This window comes from Danio rerio, chromosome 6, assembly GCF_052040795.2.
Source record: "Danio rerio strain M-AB ecotype USA chromosome 6, GRCz13ab, whole genome shotgun sequence".
Lineage (NCBI taxonomy): Eukaryota > Metazoa > Chordata > Actinopteri > Cypriniformes > Danionidae > Danio > Danio rerio.
The window spans coordinates 51,363,330-51,384,701 of record NC_141026.1 but is presented as its reverse complement, the minus strand read 5'-3'; the positions used below and the strand labels follow the sequence as shown (position 1 = coordinate 51,384,701).

At 42.4% G+C, this 21,372-nt stretch overlaps 1 protein-coding gene and 2 long non-coding RNA genes across 4 annotated transcripts in view; all 3 read left to right on the top strand.

The window, feature by feature from the left end:
- Nucleotides 1–21,372, top strand: part of LOC147843646 (uncharacterized) — a 123,571-nt gene that overhangs the window by 40,662 nt on the left and 61,537 nt on the right. The window lies entirely within an intron of this gene.
- Nucleotides 919–7,332, top strand: LOC148679698 (uncharacterized). Of its 2 annotated transcripts, none has more exons than XR_015944660.1 (5): nt 919–1,778; nt 1,876–2,542; nt 2,730–3,353; nt 3,965–4,991; nt 6,803–7,332. It is a non-coding gene; the product is annotated as an uncharacterized LOC148679698 (long non-coding RNA). The 2 variants fall into 2 exon arrangements; XR_015944661.1 differs by having other exon boundaries at nt 2,730–3,396; nt 4,014–4,991; nt 6,803–7,331.
- LOC147843654 (uncharacterized) lies at nt 11,761–15,702 on the top strand. Its single transcript, XR_015944663.1, has 4 exons — nt 11,761–12,383; nt 12,476–13,123; nt 14,030–14,838; nt 15,457–15,702. It is a non-coding gene; the product is annotated as an uncharacterized LOC147843654 (long non-coding RNA).

Below are 21,372 nucleotides of genomic sequence, written 5' to 3'. Positions count from 1 at the left end.
TCGCAAAAATAGAAACGGTGTCTAAAATAGAAATGTCACGAAAAAAAACGAAAATGTGAAGTGTGCACCAAAACATGTGACGCAAGCTAATCATGTGTCGCAGAAATAGAAACGGTGTCTAAAATCTAAATGTCACGAAAAAAATCGAAAATTCGAAGTGCACGCAAAACATGCGACACAAGCTAAACATGTGTCGCAAAAATAGAAACGGTGTCTAAAATAGAAATGTCACGAAAAAAATAAAAAATGTGAAGTGCACGCAAAACATGCGTCACAAGCTAAACATGTGTCGCAAAAATAGAAACGTTGTCTAAAATAGAAATGTCACAAAGCTAGGGTGCTATGATCGGTCAGGTTGCCTTGTGTGCTCTGACTGGTCAGTTGGACCCTGGGTCCTCTGGTTGGTCAGGTGGCCGTACGTGCGCTTATTAATCTGAAAGCTGATGTGCTCTTCATGGGCCGTACGTGCGCTGATTAATCTGAAAGCTGATGTGCTCTCTTGATCGACCGGTTGGCCTGGGGTGCTCTGATTGGTCAGGAGGCAGCTGTGTGCACTGGCTGGTCAAGTGCCTTACACCGTGCCTTCGCAAAACATGCGGCGCAAGCTAAACATGTGTCGCAAAAATAGAAACGGTGTCTAAAATAGAAATGTCACGAAAAAAATCGAAAATGTAAAGTGTGCACAAAAACATGCGACGCAAGCTAATCATGTGTCGCAGAAATAGAAACGGTGTCTAAAATCTAAATGTCACGAAAAAAATCGAAAAATTCGAAGTGCACGCAAAACATGCGACACAAGCTAAACATGTGTCGCAAAAATAGAAACGGTGTCTAAAATAGAAATGTCACGAAAAAAATAAAAAATGTGAAGTGCACGCAAAACATGCGGCGCAAGCTAAACATGTGTCGCAAAAATAGAAACGGTGTCTAAAATAGAAATGTCACGAAAAAAATCGAAAATGTAAAGTGTGCACAAAAACATGCGACGCAAGCTAATCATGTGTCGCAGAAATAGAAACGGTGTCTAAAATCTAAATGTCACGAAAAAAATCGAAAAATTCGAAGTGCACGCAAAACATGCGACACAAGCTAAACATGTGTCGCAAAAATAGAAACGGTGTCTAAAATAGAAATGTCACGAAAAAAATAAAAAATGTGAAGTGCACGCAAAACATGCGACACAAGCTAAACATGTGTCGCAAAAATAGAAACGGTGTGTAAAATAGAAATGTCACAAAGCTAGGGTGCTATGATCGGTCAGGTTGCCTTGTGTGCTCTGACTGGTCAGTTGGACCCTGGGTCCTCTGGTTGGTCAGGTGGCCGTACGTGCGCTTATTAATCTGAAAGCTGATGTGCTCTTCATGGGCCGTACGTGCGCTGATTAATCTGATAGCTGATGTGCTCTCTTGATCGACCGGTTGGCCTGGGGTGCTCTGATTGGTCAGGAGGCAGCTGTGTGCACTGGCTGGTCAAGTGCCTTACACCGTGCCTTCGCAAAACATGCGACGCAAGCTAAACATGTGTCGCAAAAATAGAAACGGTGTCTAAAATAGAAATGTCACGAAAAAAAATCGAAAATGTGAAGTGTGCACCAAAACATGCGACACAAGCTAAACATGTGTCGCAAAAATAGAAACGGTGTCTAAAATAGAAATGTCACGAAAAAAAACGAAAATGTGAAGTGTGCACCAAAACATGTGACGCAAGCTAATCATGTGTCGCAGAAATAGAAACGGTGTCTAAAATCTAAATGTCACGAAAAAAATCGAAAATTCGAAGTGCACGCAAAACATGCGACACAAGCTAAACATGTGTCGCAAAAATAGAAACGGTGTCTAAAATAGAAATGTCACGAAAAAAATAAAAAATGTGAAGTGCACGCAAAACATGCGACACAAGCTAAACATGTGTCGCAAAAATAGAAACGTTGTCTAAAATAGAAATGTCACAAAGCTAGGGTGCTATGATCGGTCAGGTTGCCTTGTGTGCTCTGACTGGTCAGTTGGACCCTGGGTCCTCTGGTTGGTCAGGTGGCCGTACGTGCGCTTATTAATCTGAAAGCTGATGTGCTCTTCATGGGCCGTACGTGCGCTGATTAATCTGAAAGCTGATGTGCTCTCTTGATCGACCGGTTGGCCTGGGGTGCTCTGATTGGTCAGGAGGCAGCTGTGTGCACTGGCTGGTCAAGTGCCTTACACCGTGCCTTCGCAAAACATGCGGCGCAAGCTAAACATGTGTCGCAAAAATAGAAACGGTGTCTAAAATAGAAATGTCACGAAAAAAATCGAAAATGTAAAGTGTGCACAAAAACATGCGACGCAAGCTAATCATGTGTCGCAGAAATAGAAACGGTGTCTAAAATCTAAATGTCACGAAAAAAATCGAAAAATTCGAAGTGCACGCAAAACATGCGACACAAGCTAAACGTGTCGCAAAAATAGAAACGGTGTCTAAAATAGAAATGTCACGAAAAAAATAAAAAATGTGAAGTGCACGCAAAACATGCGACACAAGCTAAACATGTGTCGCAAAAATAGAAACGGTGTCTAAAATAGAAATGTCACGAAAAAAATCGAAAATTCGAAGTGCACGCAAAACATGCGACACAAGCTAAACATGTGTCGCAAAAATATAAACTGTGTCTAAAATAGAAATGTCACGAAAAAAATAAAAAATGTGAAGTGCACGCAAAACATGCGACACAAGCTAAACATGTGTCGCAAAAATAGAAACGGTGTCTAAAATAGAAATGTCACGAAAAAAATCTAAAATGTGAAGTGTGCACGCAAAACATGCGACACAAGCTAAACATGTGTCGCAGAAATAGAAACGGTGTCTAAAACCTAAATGTCACGAAAAAAATCAAATATGTGAAGTGCACGCAAAACATGCGACACAAGCTAAACATGTGTCGCAAAAATAGAAACGGTGTGTAAAATAGAAATGTCACAAAGCTAGGGTGCTATGATCGGTCAGGTTGCCTTGTGTGCTCTGACTGGTCAGTTGGACCCTGGGTCCTCTGGTTGGTCAGGTGGCCGTACGTGCGCTTATTAATCTGAAAGCTGATGTGCTCTTCATGGGCCGTACGTGCGCTGATTAATCTGATAGCTGATGTGCTCTCTTGATCGACCGGTTGGCCTGGGGTGCTCTGATTGGTCAGGAGGCAGCTGTGTGCACTGGCTGGTCAAGTGCCTTACACCGTGCCTTCGCAAAACATGCGACGCAAGCTAAACATGTGTCGCAAAAATAGAAACGGTGTCTAAAATAGAAATGTCACGAAAAAAAATCGAAAATGTGAAGTGTGCACCAAAACATGCGACACAAGCTAAACATGTGTCGCAAAAATAGAAACGGTGTCTAAAATAGAAATGTCACGAAAAAAAACGAAAATGTGAAGTGTGCACCAAAACATGTGACGCAAGCTAATCATGTGTCGCAGAAATAGAAACGGTGTCTAAAATCTAAATGTCACGAAAAAAATCGAAAATTCGAAGTGCACGCAAAACATGCGACACAAGCTAAACATGTGTCGCAAAAATAGAAACGGTGTCTAAAATAGAAATGTCACGAAAAAAATAAAAAATGTGAAGTGCACGCAAAACATGCGACACAAGCTAAACATGTGTCGCAAAAATAGAAACGTTGTCTAAAATAGAAATGTCACAAAGCTAGGGTGCTATGATCGGTCAGGTTGCCTTGTGTGCTCTGACTGGTCAGTTGGACCCTGGGTCCTCTGGTTGGTCAGGTGGCCGTACGTGCGCTTATTAATCTGAAAGCTGATGTGCTCTTCATGGGCCGTACGTGCGCTGATTAATCTGAAAGCTGATGTGCTCTCTTGATCGACCGGTTGGCCTGGGGTGCTCTGATTGGTCAGGAGGCAGCTGTGTGCACTGGCTGGTCAAGTGCCTTACACCGTGCCTTCGCAAAACATGCGACGCAAGCTAAACATGTGTCGCAAAAATAGAAACGGTGTCTAAAATAGAAATGTCACGAAAAAAATCTAAAATGTGAAGTGTGCACCAAAACATGCGACACAAGCTAAACATGTGTCGCAAAAATAGAAACGGTGTCTAAAATAGAAATGTCACGAAAAAAATAAAAAATGTGAAGTGCACGCAAAACATGCGACACAAGCTAAACATGTGTCGCAAAAATAGAAACGGTGTCTAAAATAGAAATGTCACGAAAAAAATCTAAAATGTGAAGTGTGCACGCAAAACATGCGACACAAGCTAAACATGTGTCGCAGAAATAGAAACGGTGTCTAAAACCTAAATGTCACGAAAAAAATCAAATATGTGAAGTGCACGCAAAACATGCGACACAAGCTAAACATGTGTCGCAAAAATAGAAACGGTGTGTAAAATAGAAATGTCACAAAGCTAGGGTGCTATGATCGGTCAGGTTGCCTTGTGTGCTCTGACTGGTCAGTTGGACCCTGGGTCCTCTGGTTGGTCAGGTGGCCGTACGTGCGCTTATTAATCTGAAAGCTGATGTGCTCTTCATGGGCCGTACGTGCGCTGATTAATCTGATAGCTGATGTGCTCTCTTGATCGACCGGTTGGCCTGGGGTGCTCTGATTGGTCAGGAGGCAGCTGTGTGCACTGGCTGGTCAAGTGCCTTACACCGTGCCTTCGCAAAACATGCGACGCAAGCTAAACATGTGTCGCAAAAATAGAAACGGTGTCTAAAATAGAAATGTCACGAAAAAAAATCGAAAATGTGAAGTGTGCACTAAAACATGCGACACAAGCTAAACATGTGTCGCAAAAATAGAAACGGTGTCTAAAATAGAAATGTCACGAAAAAAAACGAATATGTGAAGTGTGCACCAAAACATGCGACGCAAGCTAATCATGTGTCGCAGAAATAGAAACGGTGTCTAAAATGTAAATGTCACGAAAAAAATCGAAAATTCGAAGTGCACGCAAAACATGCGACACAAGCTAAACATGTGTCGCAAAAATAGAAACGTTGTCTAAAATAGAAATGTCAAGAAAAAAATCTAAAATGTGAAGTGTGCACGCAAAACATGCGACACAAGCTAAACATGTGTCGCAGAAATAGAAACGGTGTCTAAAACCTAAATGTCACGAAAAAAAATCGAAAATGTGAAGTGTGCACCAAAACATGCGACACAAGCTAAACATGTGTCGCAAAAATAGAAACGGTGTCTAAAATAGAAATGTCACGAAAAAAATAAAAAATGTGAAGTGCACGCAAAACATGCGACACAAGCTAAACATGTGTCGCAAAAATAGAAACGTTGTCTAAAATAGAAATGTCACAAAGCTAGGGTGCTATGATCGGTCAGGTTGCCTTGTGTGCTCTGACTGGTCAGTTGGACCCTGGGTCCTCTGGTTGGTCAGGTGGCCGTACGTGCGCTTATTAATCTGAAAGCTGATGTGCTCTTCATGGGCCGTACGTGCGCTGATTAATCTGAAAGCTGATGTGCTCTCTTGATCGACCGGTTGGCCTGGGGTGCTCTGATTGGTCAGGAGGCAGCTGTGTGCACTGGCTGGTCAAGTGCCTTACACCGTGCCTTCGCAAAACATGCGACGCAAGCTAAACATGTGTCGCAAAAATAGAAACGGTGTCTAAAATAGAAATGTCACGAAAAAAATCGAATATGTGAAGTGCACGCAAAACATGCGACACAAGCTAAACATGTGTCGCAAAAATAGAAACGGTGTCTAAAATAGAAATGTCACGAAAAAAAAAAAATGTGAAGTGCACGCAAAACATGCGACACAAGCTAAACATGTGTCGCAAAAATAGAAACAGTGTCTAAAATAGAAATGTCACGAAAAAAATCTAAAATGTGAAGTGTGCACGCAAAACATGCGACACAAGCTAAACATGTGTCGCAGAAATAGAAACGGTGTCTAAAACCTAAATGTCACGAAAAAAATCAAATATGTGAAGTGCACGCAAAACATGCGACACAAGCTAAACATGTGTCGCAAAAATAGAAACGGTGTGTAAAATAGAAATGTCACAAAGCTAGGGTGCTATGATCGGTCAGGTTGCCTTGTGTGCTCTGACTGGTCAGTTGGACCCTGGGTCCTCTGGTTGGTCAGGTGGCCGTACGTGTGCTTATTAATCTGAAAGCTGATGTGCTCTTCATGGGCCGTACGTGCGCTGATTAATCTGATAGCTGATGTGCTCTCTTGATCGACCGGTTGGCCTGGGGTGCTCTGATTGGTCAGGAGGCAGCTGTGTGCACTGGCTGGTCAAGTGCCTTACACCGTGCCTTCGCAAAACATGCGACGCAAGCTAAACATGTGTCGCAAAAATAGAAACGGTGTCTAAAATAGAAATGTCACAAAAAAAAATCGAAAATGTGAAGTGTGCACCAAAACATGCGACACAAGCTAAACATGTGTCGCAAAAATAGAAACGGTGTCTAAAATAGAAATGTCACGAAAAAAAACGAATATGTGAAGTGTGCACCAAAACATGCGACGCAAGCTAATCATGTGTCGCAGAAATAGAAACGGTGTCTAAAATGTAAATATCACGAAAAAAATCGAAAATTCGAAGTGCACGCAAAACATGCGACACAAGCTAAACATGTGTCGCAAAAATAGAAACGTTGTCTAAAATAGAAATGTCAAGAAAAAAATCTAAAATGTGAAGTGTGCACGCAAAACATGCGACACAAGCTAAACATGTGTCGCAGAAATAGAAACGGTGTCTAAAACCTAAATGTCACGAAAAAAATCAAATATGTGAAGTGCACGCAAAACATGCGACACAAGCTAAACATGTGTCGCAAAAATAGAAACGGTGTGTAAAATAGAAATGTCACAAAGCTAGGGTGCTATGATCGGTCAGGTTGCCTTGTGTGCTCTGACTGGTCAGTTGGACCCTGGGTCCTCTGGTTGGTCAGGTGGCCGTACGTGCGCTTATTAATCTGAAAGCTGATGTGCTCTTCATGGGCCGTACGTGCGCTGATTAATCTGAAAGCTGATGTGCTCTCTTGATCGACCGGTTGGCCTGGGGTGCTCTGATTGGTCAGGAGGCAGCTGTGTGCACTGGCTGGTCAAGTGCCTTACACCGTGCCTTCGCAAAACATGCGACGCAAGCTAAACATGTGTCGCAAAAATAGAAACGGTGTCTAAAATAGAAATGTCACGAAAAAAATCGAAAATGTGAAGTGTGCACAAAAACATGCGACGCAAGCTAATCATGTGTCGCAGAAATAGAAACGGTGTCTAAAATCTAAATGTCACGAAAAAAATCGAAAATTCGAAGTGCACGCAAAACATGCGACACAAGCTAAACATGTGTCGCAAAAATAGAAACGGTGTCTAAAATAGAAATGTCACGAAAAAAATAAAAAATGTGAAGTGCACGCAAAACATGCGACACAAGCTAAACATGTGTCGCAAAAATAGAAACGGTGTCTAAAATAGAAATGTCATGAAAAAAATCTAAAATGTGAAGTGTGCACGCAAAACATGCGACACAAGCTAAACATGTGTCGCAGAAATAGAAACGGTGTCTAAAACCTAAATGTCACGAAAAAAATCAAATATGTGAAGTGCACGCAAAACATGCGACACAAGCTAAACATGTGTCGCAAAAATAGAAACGGTGTGTAAAATAGAAATGTAACAAAGCTAGGGTGCTATGATCGGTCAGGTTGCCTTGTGTGCTCTGACTGGTCAGTTGGACCCTGGGTCCTCTGGTTGGTCAGGTGGCCGTACGTGCGCTTATTAATCTGAAAGCTGATGTGCTCTTCATGGGCCGTACGTGCGCTGATTAATCTGAAAGCTGATGTGCTCTCTTGATCGACCGGTTGGCCTGGGGTGCTCTGATTGGTCAGGAGGCAGCTGTGTGCACTGGCTGGTCAAGTGCCTTACACCGTGCCTTCGCAAAACATGCGACGCAAGCTAAACATGTGTCGCAAAAATAGAAACGGTGTCTAAAATAGAAATGTCACGAAAAAAATCGAAAATGTGAAGTGTGCACCAAAACATGCGACACAAGCTAAACATGTGTCGCAAAAATAGAAACGGTGTCTAAAATAGAAATGTCACGAAAAAAATCGAAAATGTGAAGTGTGCACAAAAACATGCGACGCAAGCTAATCATGTGTCGCAGAAATAGAAACGGTGTCTAAAATCTAAATGTCACGAAAAAAATCGAAAATTCGAAGTGCACGCAAAACATGCGACACAAGCTAAACATGTGTCGCAAAAATAGAAACGGTGTCTAAAATAGAAATGTCACGAAAAAAATAAAAAATGTGAAGTGTGCACAAAAACATGCGACGCAAGCTAATCATGTGTCGCAGAAATAGAAACGGTGTCTAAAATCTAAATGTCACGAAAAAAATCGAAAATTCGAAGTGCACGCAAAACATGCGACACAAGCTAAACATGTGTCGCAAAAATAGAAACGGTGTCTAAAATAGAAATGTCACGAAAAAAATAAAAAATGTGAAGTGCACGCAAAACATGCGACACAAGCTAAACATGTGTCGCAAAAATAGAAACGGTGTGTAAAATAGAAATGTCACAAAGCTAGGGTGCTATGATCGGTCAGGTTGCCTTGTGTGCTCTGACTGGTCAGTTGGACCCTGGGTCCTCTGGTTGGTCAGGTGGCCGTACGTGCGCTTATTAATCTGAAAGCTGATGTGCTCTTCATGGGCCGTACGTGCGCTGATTAATCTGATAGCTGATGTGCTCTCTTGATCGACCGGTTGGCCTGGGGTGCTCTGATTGGTCAGGAGGCAGCTGTGTGCACTGGCTGGTCAAGTGCCTTACACCGTGCCTTCGCAAAACATGCGACGCAAGCTAAACATGTGTCGCAAAAATAGAAACGGTGTCTAAAATAGAAATGTCACGAAAAAAAATCGAAAATGTGAAGTGTGCACCAAAACATGCGACACAAGCTAAACATGTGTCGCAAAAATAGAAACGGTGTCTAAAATAGAAATGTCACGAAAAAAAACGAAAATGTGAAGTGTGCACCAAAACATGTGACGCAAGCTAATCATGTGTCGCAGAAATAGAAACGGTGTCTAAAATCTAAATGTCACGAAAAAAATCGAAAATTCGAAGTGCACGCAAAACATGCGACACAAGCTAAACATGTGTCGCAAAAATAGAAACGGTGTCTAAAATAGAAATGTCACGAAAAAAATAAAAAATGTGAAGTGCACGCAAAACATGCGACACAAGCTAAACATGTGTCGCAAAAATAGATACGGTGTGTAAAATAGAAATGTCACAAAGCTAGGGTGCTATGATCGGTCAGGTTGCCTTGTGTGCTCTGACTGGTCAGTTGGACCCTGGGTCCTCTGGTTGGTCAGGTGGCCGTACGTGCGCTTATTAATCTGAAAGCTGATGTGCTCTTCATGGGCCGTACGTGCGCTGATTAATCTGATAGCTGATGTGCTCTCTTGATCGACCGGTTGGCCTGGGGTGCTCTGATTGGTCAGGAGGCAGCTGTGTGCACTGGCTGGTCAAGTGCCTTACACCGTGCCTTCGCAAAACATGCGACGCAAGCTAAACATGTGTCGCAAAAATAGAAACGGTGTCTAAAATAGAAATGTCACGAAAAAAAAATCGAAAATGTGAAGTGTGCACCAAAACATGCGACACAAGCTAAACATGTGTCGCAAAAATAGAAACGGTGTCTAAAATAGAAATGTCACGAAAAAAAACGAAAATGTGAAGTGTGCACCAAAACATGCGACACAAGCTAATCATGTGTCGCAGAAATAGAAACGGTGTCTAAAATCTAAATGTCACGAAAAAAATCGAAAATTCGAAGTGCACGCAAAACATGCGACACAAGCTAAACATGTGTCGCAAAAATAGAAACGGTGTCTAAAATAGAAATGTCACGAAAAAAATAAAAAATGTGAAGTGCACGCAAAACATGCGACACAAGCTAAACATGTGTCGCAAAAATAGAAACGTTGTCTAAAATAGAAATGTCACAAAGCTAGGGTGCTATGATCGGTCAGGTTGCCTTGTGTGCTCTGACTGGTCAGTTGGACCCTGGGTCCTCTGGTTGGTCAGGTGGCCGTACGTGCGCTTATTAATCTGAAAGCTGATGTGCTCTTCATGGGCCGTACGTGCGCTGATTAATCTGAAAGCTGATGTGCTCTCTTGATCGACCGGTTGGCCTGGGGTGCTCTGATTGGTCAGGAGGCAGCTGTGTGCACTGGCTGGTCAAGTGCCTTACACCGTGCCTTCGCAAAACATGCGGCGCAAGCTAAACATGTGTCGCAAAAATAGAAACGGTGTCTAAAACAGAAATGTCACGAAAAAAATCGAAAATGTAAAGTGTGCACAAAAACATGCGACGCAAGCTAATCATGTGTCGCAGAAATAGAAACGGTGTCTAAAATCTAAATGTCACGAAAAAAATCGAAAATTCGAAGTGCACGCAAAACATGCGACACAAGCTAAACATGTGTCGCAAAAATAGAAACGGTGTCTAAAATAGAAATGTCACGAAAAAAATAAAAAATGTGAAGTGCACGCAAAACATGCGACACAAGCTAAACATGTGTCGCAAAAATAGAAACGGTGTCTAAAATAGAAATGTCACGAAAAAAATCGAAAATGTGAAGTGTGCACAAAAACATGCGACGCAAGCTAATCATGTGTCGCAGAAATAGAAACGGTGTCTAAAATCTAAATGTCACGAAAAAAATCGAAAATTCGAAGTGCACGCAAAACATGCGACACAAGCTAAACATGTGTCGCAAAAATATAAACTGTGTCTAAAATAGAAATGTCACGAAAAAAATAAAAAATGTGAAGTGCACGCAAAACATGCGACACAAGCTAAACATGTGTCGCAAAAATAGAAACGGTGTCTAAAATAGAAATGTCACGAAAAAAATCTAAAATGTGAAGTGTGCACGCAAAACATGCGACACAAGCTAAACATGTGTCGCAGAAATAGAAACGGTGTCTAAAACCTAAATGTCACGAAAAAAATCAAATATGTGAAGTGCACGCAAAACATGCGACACAAGCTAAACATGTGTCGCAAAAATAGAAACGGTGTGTAAAATAGAAATGTCACAAAGCTAGGGTGCTATGATCGGTCAGGTTGCCTTGTGTGCTCTGACTGGTCAGTTGGACCCTGGGTCCTCTGGTTGGTCAGGTGGCCGTACGTGCGCTTATTAATCTGAAAGCTGATGTGCTCTTCATGGGCCGTACGTGCGCTGATTAATCTGATAGCTGATGTGCTCTCTTGATCGACCGGTTGGCCTGGGGTGCTCTGATTGGTCAGGAGGCAGCTGTGTGCACTGGCTGGTCAAGTGCCTTACACCGTGCCTTCGCAAAACATGCGACGCAAGCTAAACATGTGTCGCAAAAATAGAAACGGTGTCTAAAATAGAAATGTCACGAAAAAAAATCGAAAATGTGAAGTGTGCACCAAAACATGCGACACAAGCTAAACATGTGTCGCAAAAATAGAAACGGTGTCTAAAATAGAAATGTCACGAAAAAAAACGAAAATGTGAAGTGTGCACCAAAACATGTGACGCAAGCTAATCATGTGTCGCAGAAATAGAAACGGTGTCTAAAATCTAAATGTCACGAAAAAAATCGAAAATTCGAAGTGCACGCAAAACATGCGACACAAGCTAAACATGTGTCGCAAAAATAGAAACGGTGTCTAAAATAGAAATGTCACGAAAAAAATAAAAAATGTGAAGTGCACGCAAAACATGCGACACAAGCTAAACATGTGTCGCAAAAATAGATACGGTGTGTAAAATAGAAATGTCACAAAGCTAGGGTGCTATGATCGGTCAGGTTGCCTTGTGTGCTCTGACTGGTCAGTTGGACCCTGGGTCCTCTGGTTGGTCAGGTGGCCGTACGTGCGCTTATTAATCTGAAAGCTGATGTGCTCTTCATGGGCCGTACGTGCGCTGATTAATCTGATAGCTGATGTGCTCTCTTGATCGACCGGTTGGCCTGGGGTGCTCTGATTGGTCAGGAGGCAGCTGTGTGCACTGGCTGGTCAAGTGCCTTACACCGTGCCTTCGCAAAACATGCGACGCAAGCTAAACATGTGTCGCAAAAATAGAAACGGTGTCTAAAATAGAAATGTCACGAAAAAAAAATCGAAAATGTGAAGTGTGCACCAAAACATGCGACACAAGCTAAACATGTGTCGCAAAAATAGAAACGGTGTCTAAAATAGAAATGTCACGAAAAAAAACGAAAATGTGAAGTGTGCACCAAAACATGCGACACAAGCTAATCATGTGTCGCAGAAATAGAAACGGTGTCTAAAATCTAAATGTCACGAAAAAAATCGAAAATTCGAAGTGCACGCAAAACATGCGACACAAGCTAAACATGTGTCGCAAAAATAGAAACGGTGTCTAAAATAGAAATGTCACGAAAAAAATAAAAAATGTGAAGTGCACGCAAAACATGCGACACAAGCTAAACATGTGTCGCAAAAATAGAAACGTTGTCTAAAATAGAAATGTCACAAAGCTAGGGTGCTATGATCGGTCAGGTTGCCTTGTGTGCTCTGACTGGTCAGTTGGACCCTGGGTCCTCTGGTTGGTCAGGTGGCCGTACGTGCGCTTATTAATCTGAAAGCTGATGTGCTCTTCATGGGCCGTACGTGCGCTGATTAATCTGAAAGCTGATGTGCTCTCTTGATCGACCGGTTGGCCTGGGGTGCTCTGATTGGTCAGGAGGCAGCTGTGTGCACTGGCTGGTCAAGTGCCTTACACCGTGCCTTCGCAAAACATGCGGCGCAAGCTAAACATGTGTCGCAAAAATAGAAACGGTGTCTAAAACAGAAATGTCACGAAAAAAATCGAAAATGTAAAGTGTGCACAAAAACATGCGACGCAAGCTAATCATGTGTCGCAGAAATAGAAACGGTGTCTAAAATCTAAATGTCACGAAAAAAATCGAAAATTCGAAGTGCACGCAAAACATGCGACACAAGCTAAACATGTGTCGCAAAAATAGAAACGGTGTCTAAAATAGAAATGTCACGAAAAAAATAAAAAATGTGAAGTGCACGCAAAACATGCGACACAAGCTAAACATGTGTCGCAAAAATAGAAACGGTGTCTAAAATAGAAATGTCACGAAAAAAATCGAAAATGTGAAGTGTGCACAAAAACATGCGACGCAAGCTAATCATGTGTCGCAGAAATAGAAACGGTGTCTAAAATCTAAATGTCACGAAAAAAATCGAAAATTCGAAGTGCACGCAAAACATGCGACACAAGCTAAACATGTGTCGCAAAAATATAAACTGTGTCTAAAATAGAAATGTCACGAAAAAAATAAAAAATGTGAAGTGCACGCAAAACATGCGACACAAGCTAAACATGTGTCGCAAAAATAGAAACGGTGTCTAAAATAGAAATGTCACGAAAAAAATCTAAAATGTGAAGTGTGCACGCAAAACATGCGACACAAGCTAAACATGTGTCGCAGAAATAGAAACGGTGTCTAAAACCTAAATGTCACGAAAAAAATCAAATATGTGAAGTGCACGCAAAACATGCGACACAAGCTAAACATGTGTCGCAAAAATAGAAACGGTGTGTAAAATAGAAATGTCACAAAGCTAGGGTGCTATGATCGGTCAGGTTGCCTTGTGTGCTCTGACTGGTCAGTTGGACCCTGGGTCCTCTGGTTGGTCAGGTGGCCGTACGTGCGCTTATTAATCTGAAAGCTGATGTGCTCTTCATGGGCCGTACGTGCGCTGATTAATCTGAAAGCTGATGTGCTCTCTTGATCGACCGGTTGGCCTGGGGTGCTCTGATTGGTCAGGAGGCAGCTGTGTGCACTGGCTGGTCAAGTGCCTTACACCGTGCCTTCGCAAAACATGCGACGCAAGCTAAACATGTGTCGCAAAAATAGAAACGGTGTCTAAAATAGAAATGTCACGAAAAAAATCGAAAATGTGAAGTGTGCACAAAAACATGCGACGCAAGCTAATCATGTGTCGCAGAAATAGAAACGGTGTCTAAAATCTAAATGTCACGAAAAAAATCGAAAATTCGAAGTGCACGCAAAACATGCGACACAAGCTAAACATGTGTCGCAAAAATAGAAACGGTGTCTAAAATAGAAATGTCACGAAAAAAATAAAAAATGTGAAGTGCACGCAAAACATGCGACACAAGCTAAACATGTGTCGCAAAAATAGAAACGGTGTCTAAAATAGAAATGTCATGAAAAAAATCTAAAATGTGAAGTGTGCACGCAAAACATGCGACACAAGCTAAACATGTGTCGCAGAAATAGAAACGGTGTCTAAAACCTAAATGTCACGAAAAAAATCAAATATGTGAAGTGCACGCAAAACATGCGACACAAGCTAAACATGTGTCGCAAAAATAGAAACGGTGTGTAAAATAGAAATGTAACAAAGCTAGGGTGCTATGATCGGTCAGGTTGCCTTGTGTGCTCTGACTGGTCAGTTGGACCCTGGGTCCTCTGGTTGGTCAGGTGGCCGTACGTGCGCTTATTAATCTGAAAGCTGATGTGCTCTTCATGGGCCGTACGTGCGCTGATTAATCTGAAAGCTGATGTGCTCTCTTGATCGACCGGTTGGCCTGGGGTGCTCTGATTGGTCAGGAGGCAGCTGTGTGCACTGGCTGGTCAAGTGCCTTACACCGTGCCTTCGCAAAACATGCGACGCAAGCTAAACATGTGTCGCAAAAATAGAAACGGTGTCTAAAATAGAAATGTCACGAAAAAAATCGAAAATGTGAAGTGTGCACCAAAACATGCGACACAAGCTAAACATGTGTCGCAAAAATAGAAACGGTGTCTAAAATAGAAATGTCACGAAAAAAATCGAAAATGTGAAGTGTGCACAAAAACATGCGACGCAAGCTAATCATGTGTCGCAGAAATAGAAAAGGTGTCTAAAATCTAAATGTCACGAAAAAAATCGAAAATTCGAAGTGCACGCAAAACATGCGACACAAGCTAAACATGTGTCGCAAAAATATAAACGGTGTCTAAAATAGAAATGTTACGAAAAAAATAAAAAATGTGAAGTGCACGCAAAACATGCGACACAAGCTAAACATGTGTCGCAAAAATAGAAACGGTGTGTAAAATAGAAATGTCACAAAGCTAGGGTGCTATGATCGGTCAGGTTGCCTTGTGTGCTCTGACTGGTCAGTTGGACCCTGGGTCCTCTGGTTGGTCAGGTGGCCGTACGTGCGCTTATTAATCTGAAAGCTGATGTGCTCTTCATGGGCCGTACGTGCGCTGATTAATCTGATAGCTGATGTGCTCTCTTGATCGACCGGTTGGCCTGGGGTGCTCTGATTGGTCAGGAGGCAGCTGTGTGCACTGGCTGGTCAAGTGCCTTACACCGTGCCTTCGCAAAACATGCGACGCAAGCTAAACATGTGTCGCAAAAATAGAAACGGTGTCTAAAATAGAAATGTCACGAAAAAAAATCGAAAATGTGAAGTGTGCACCAAAACATGCGACACAAGCTAAACATGTGTCGCAAAAATAGAAACGGTGTCTAAAATAGAAATGTCACGAAAAAAAACGAAAATGTGAAGTGTGCACCAAAACATGTGACGCAAGCTAATCATGTGTCGCAGAAATAGAAACGGTGTCTAAAATCTAAATGTCACGAAAAAAATCGAAAATTCGAAGTGCACGCAAAACATGCGACACAAGCTAAACATGTGTCGCAAAAATAGAAACGGTGTCTAAAATAGAAATGTCACGAAAAAAATAAAAAATGTGAAGTGCACGCAAAACATGCGACACAAGCTAAACATGTGTCGCAAAAATAGATACGGTGTGTAAAATAGAAATGTCACAAAGCTAGGGTGCTATGATCGGTCAGGTTGCCTTGTGTGCTCTGACTGGTCAGTTGGACCCTGGGTCCTCTGGTTGGTCAGGTGGCCGTACGTGCGCTTATTAATCTGAAAGCTGATGTGCTCTTCATGGGCCGTACGTGCGCTGATTAATCTGAAAGCTGATGTGCTCTCTTGATCGACCGGTTGGCCTGGGGTGCTCTGATTGGTCAGGAGGCAGCTGTGTGCACTGGCTGGTCAAGTGCCTTACACCGTGCCTTCGCAAAACATGCGGCGCAAGCTAAACATGTGTCGCAAAAATAGAAACGGTGTCTAAAATAGAAATGTCACGAAAAAAATCGAAAATGTAAAGTGTGCACAAAAACATGCGACGCAAGCTAATCATGTGTCGCAGAAATAGAAACGGTGTCTAAAATCTAAATGTCACGAAAAAAATCGAAAATTCGAAGTGCACGCAAAACATGCGACACAAGCTAAACATGTGTCGCAAAAATAGAAACGGTGTCTAAAATAGAAATGTCACGAAAAAAATAAAAAATGTGAAGTGCACGCAAAACATGCGACACAAGCTAAACATGTGTCGCAAAAATAGAAACGGTGTGTAAAATAGAAATGTCACAAAGCTAGGGTGCTATGATCGGTCAGGTTGCCTTGTGTGCTCTGACTGGTCAGTTGGACCCTGGGTCCTCTGGTTGGTCAGGTGGCCGTACGTGCGCTTATTAATCTGAAAGCTGATGTGCTCTTCATGGGCCGTACGTGCGCTGATTAATCTGATAGCTGATGTGCTCTCTTGATCGACCGGTTGGCCTGGGGTGCTCTGATTGGTCAGGAGGCAGCTGTGTGCACTGGCTGGTCAAGTGCCTTACACCGTGCCTTCGCAAAACATGCGACGCAAGCTAAACATGTGTCGCAAAAATAGAAACGGTGTCTAAAATAGAAATGTCACGAAAAAAAATCGAAAATGTAAAGTGTGCACCAAAACATGCGACACAAGCTAAACATGTGTCGCAAAAATAGAAACGGTGTCTAAAATAGAAATGTCACGAAAAAAATCGAAAATGTAAAGTGTGCACAAAAACATGCGACGCAAGCTAATCATATGTCGCAGAAATAGAAACGGTGTCTAAAATCTAAATGTCACGAAAAAAATCGAAAATTCGAAGTGCACGCAAAACATGCGACACAAGCTAAACATGTGTCGCAAAAATAGAAACGGTGTCTAAAATAGAAATGTCACGAAAAAAATAAAAAATGTGAAGTGCACGCAAAACATGCGACACAAGCTAAACATGTGTCGCAAAAATAGAAACGGTGTCTAAAATAGAAATGTCACGAAAAAAATCTAAAATGTGAAGTGTGCACGCAAAACATGCGACACAAGCTAAACATGTGTCGCAGAAATAGAAACGGTGTCTAAAACCTAAATGTCACGAAAAAAATCAAATATGTGAAGTGCACGCAAAACATGCGACACAAGCTAAACATGTGTCGCAAAAATAGAAACGGTGTGTAAAATAGAAATGTCACAAAGCTAGGGTGCTATGATCGGTCAGGTTGCCTTGTGTGCTCTGACTGGTCAGTTGGACCCTGGGTCCTCTGGTTGGTCAGGTGGCCGTACGTGCGCTTATTAATCTGAAAGCTGATGTGCTCTTCATGGGCCGTACGTGCGCTGATTAATCTGATAGCTGATGTGCTCTCTTGATCGACCGGTTGGCCTTGGGTGCTCTGATTGGTCAGGAGGCAGCTGTGTGCACTGGCTGGTCAAGTGCCTTACACCGTGCCTTCGCAAAACATGCGACGCAAGCTAAACATGTGTCGCAAAAATAGAAACGGTGTCTAAAATAGAAATGTCACAAAAAAAATCGAAAATGTGAAGTGTGCACCAAAACATGCGACACAAGCTAAACATGTGTCGCAAAAATAGAAACGGTGTCTGAAATAGAAATGTCACGAAAAAAAACGAAAATGTGAAGTGTGCACCAAAACATGCGACACAAGCTAATCATGTGTCGCAGAAATAGAAACGGTGTCTAAAATGTAAATGTCACGAAAAAAATCGAAAATTCGAAGTGCACGCAAAACATGCGACACAAGCTAAACATGTGTCGCAAAAATAGAAACGTTGTCTAAAATAGAAATGTCAAGAAAAAAATCTAAAATGTGAAGTGTGCACGCAAAACATGCGACACAAGCTAAACATGTGTCGCAGAAATAGAAACGGTGTCTAAAACCTAAATGTCACGAAAAAAATCAAATATGTGAAGTGCACGCAAAACATGCGACACAAGCTAAACATGTGTCGCAAAAATAGAAACGGTGTGTAAAATAGAAATGTCACAAAGCTAGGGTGCTATGATCGGTCAGGTTGCCTTGTGTGCTCTGACTGGTCAGTTGGACCCTGGGTCCTCTGGTTGGTCAGGTGGCCGTACGTGCGCTTATTAATCTGAAAGCTGATGTGCTCTTCATGGGCCGTACGTGCGCTGATTAATCTGAAAGCTGATGTGCTCTCTTGATCGACCGGTTGGCCTGGGGTGCTCTGATTGGTCAGGAGGCAGCTGTGTGCACTGGCTGGTCAAGTGCCTTACACCGTGCCTTCGCAAAACATGCGACGCAAGCTAAACATGTGTCGCAAAAATAGAAACGGTGTCTAAAATAGAAATGTCACGAAAAAAATCGAAAATGTGAAGTGTGCACAAAAACATGCGACGCAAGCTAATCATGTGTCGCAGAAATAGAAACGGTGTCTAAAATCTAAATGTCACGAAAAAAATCGAAAATTCGAAGTGCACGCAAAACATGCGACACAAGCTAAACATGTGTCGCAAAAATAGAAACGGTGTCTAAAATAGAAATGTCATGAAAAAAATCTAAAATGTGAAGTGTGCACGCAAAACATGCGACACAAGCTAAACATGTGTCGCAGAAATAGAAACGGTGTCTAAAACCTAAATGTCACGAAAAAAATCAAATATGTGAAGTGCACGCAAAACATGCGACACAAGCTAAACATGTGTCGCAAAAATAGAAACGGTGTGTAAAATAGAAATGTCACAAAGCTAGGGTGCTATGATCGGTCAGGTTGCCTTGTGTGCTCTGACTGGTCAGTTGGACCCTGGGTCCTCTGGTTGGTCAGGTGGCCGTACGTGCGCTTATTAATCTGAAAGCTGATGTGCTCTTCATGGGCCGTACGTGCGCTGATTAATCTGAAAGCTGATGTGCTCTCTTGATCGACCGGTTGGCCTGGGGTGCTCTGATTGGTCAGGAGGCAGCTGTGTGCACTGGCTGGTCAAGTGCCTTACACCGTGCCTTCGCAAAACATGCGACGCAAGCTAAACATGTGTCGCAAAAATAGAAACGGTGTCTAAAATAGAAATGTCACGAAAAAAAATCGAAAATGTGAAGTGTGCACCAAAACATGCGACACAAGCTAAACATGTGTCGCAAAAATAGAAACGGTGTCTAAAATAGAAATGTCACGAAAAAAAACGAAAATGTGAAGTGTGCACCAAAACATGTGACGCAAGCTAATCATGTGTCGCAGAAATAGAAACGGTGTCTAAAATCTAAATGTCACGAAAAAAATCGAAAATTCGAAGTGCACGCAAAACATGCGACACAAGCTAAACATGTGTCGCAAAAATAGAAACGGTGTCTAAAATAGAAATGTCACGAAAAAAATAAAAAATGTGAAGTGCACGCAAAACATGCGACACAAGCTAAACATGTGTCGCAAAAATAGAAACGGTGTGTAAAATAGAAATGTCACAAAGCTAGGGTGCTATGATCGGTCAGGTTGCCTTGTGTGCTCTGACTGGTCAGTTGGACCCTGGGTCCTCTGGTTGGTCAGGTGGCCGTACGTGCGCTTATTAATCTGAAAGCTGATGTGCTCTTCATGGGCCGTACGTGCGCTGATTAATCTGATAGCTGATGTGCTCTCTTGATCGACCGGTTGGCCTGGGGTGCTCTGATTGGTCAGGAGGCAGCTGTGTGCACTGGCTGGTCAAGTGCCTTACACCGTGCCTTCGCAAAACATGCGACGCAAGCTAAACATGTGTCGCAAAAATAGAAACGGTGTCTAAAATACAAATGTCACGAAAAAAAATCGAAAATGTGAAGTGTGCACCAAAACATGCGACACAAGCTAAACATGTGTCGCAAAAATAGAAACGGTGTCTAAAATAGAAATGTCAGGAAAAAAAACGAAAATGTGAAGTGTGCACCAAAACATGTGACGCAAGCTAATCATGTGTCGCAGAAATAGAAACGGTGTCTAAAATCTAAATGTCACGAAAAAAATCGAAAATTCGAAGTGCACGCAAAACATGCGACACAAGCTAAACATGTGTCGCAAAAATAGAAACGGTGTCTAAAATAGAAATGTCACGAAAAAAATCTAAAATGTGAAGTGTGCACGCAAAACATGCGACACAAGCTAAACATGTGTCGCAAAAATAGAAACGGTGTGTAAAATAGAAATGTCACAAAGCTAGGGTGCTATGATCGGTCAGGTTGCCTTGTGTGCTCTGACTGGTCAGTTGGACCCTGGGTCCTCTGGTTGGTCAGGTGGCCGTACGTGCGCTTATTAATCTGAAAGCTGATGTGCTCTTCATGGGCCGTACGTGCGCTGATTAATCTGAAAGCTGATGTGCTCTCTTGATCGACCGGTTGGCCTGGGGTGCTCTGATTGGTCAGGAGGCAGCTGTGTGCACTGGCTGGTCAAGTGCCTTACACCGTGCCTTCGCAAAACATGCGACGCAAGCTAAACATGTGTCGCAAAAATAGAAACGGTGTCTAAAATAGAAATGTCACGAAAAAAATCGAAAATGTGAAGTGTGCACAAAAACATGCGACGCAAGCTAATCATGTGTCGCAGAAATAGAAACGGTGTCTAAAATCTAAATGTCACGAAAAAAATCGAAAATTCGAAGTGCACGCAAAACATGCGACACAAGCTAAACATGTGTCGCAAAAATAGAAACGGTGTCTAAAATAGAAATGTCATGAAAAAAATCTAAAATGTGAAGTGTGCACGCAAAACATGCGACACAAGCTAAACATGTGTCGCAGAAATAGAAACGGTGTCTAAAACCTAAATGTCACGAAAAAAATCAAATATGGGAAGTGCACGCAAAACATGCGACACAAGCTAAACATGTGTCGCAAAAATAGAAACGGTGTGTAAAATAGAAATGTCACAAAGCTAGGGTGCTATGATCGGTCAGGTTGCCTTGTGTGCTCTGACTGGTCAGTTGGACCCTGGGTCCTCTGGTTGGTCAGGTGGCCGTACGTGCGCTTATTAATCTGAAAGCTGATGTGCTCTTCATGGGCCGTACGTGCGCTGATTAATCTGAAAGCTGATGTGCTCTCTTGATCGACCGGTTGGCCTGGGGTGCTCTGATTGGTCAGGAGGCAGCTGTGTGCACTGGCTGGTCAAGTGCCTTACACCGTGCCTTCGCAAAACATGCGACGCAAGCTAAACATGTGTCGCAAAAATAGAAACGGTGTCTAAAATAGAAATGTCACGAAAAAAAATCGAAAATGTGAAGTGTGCACCA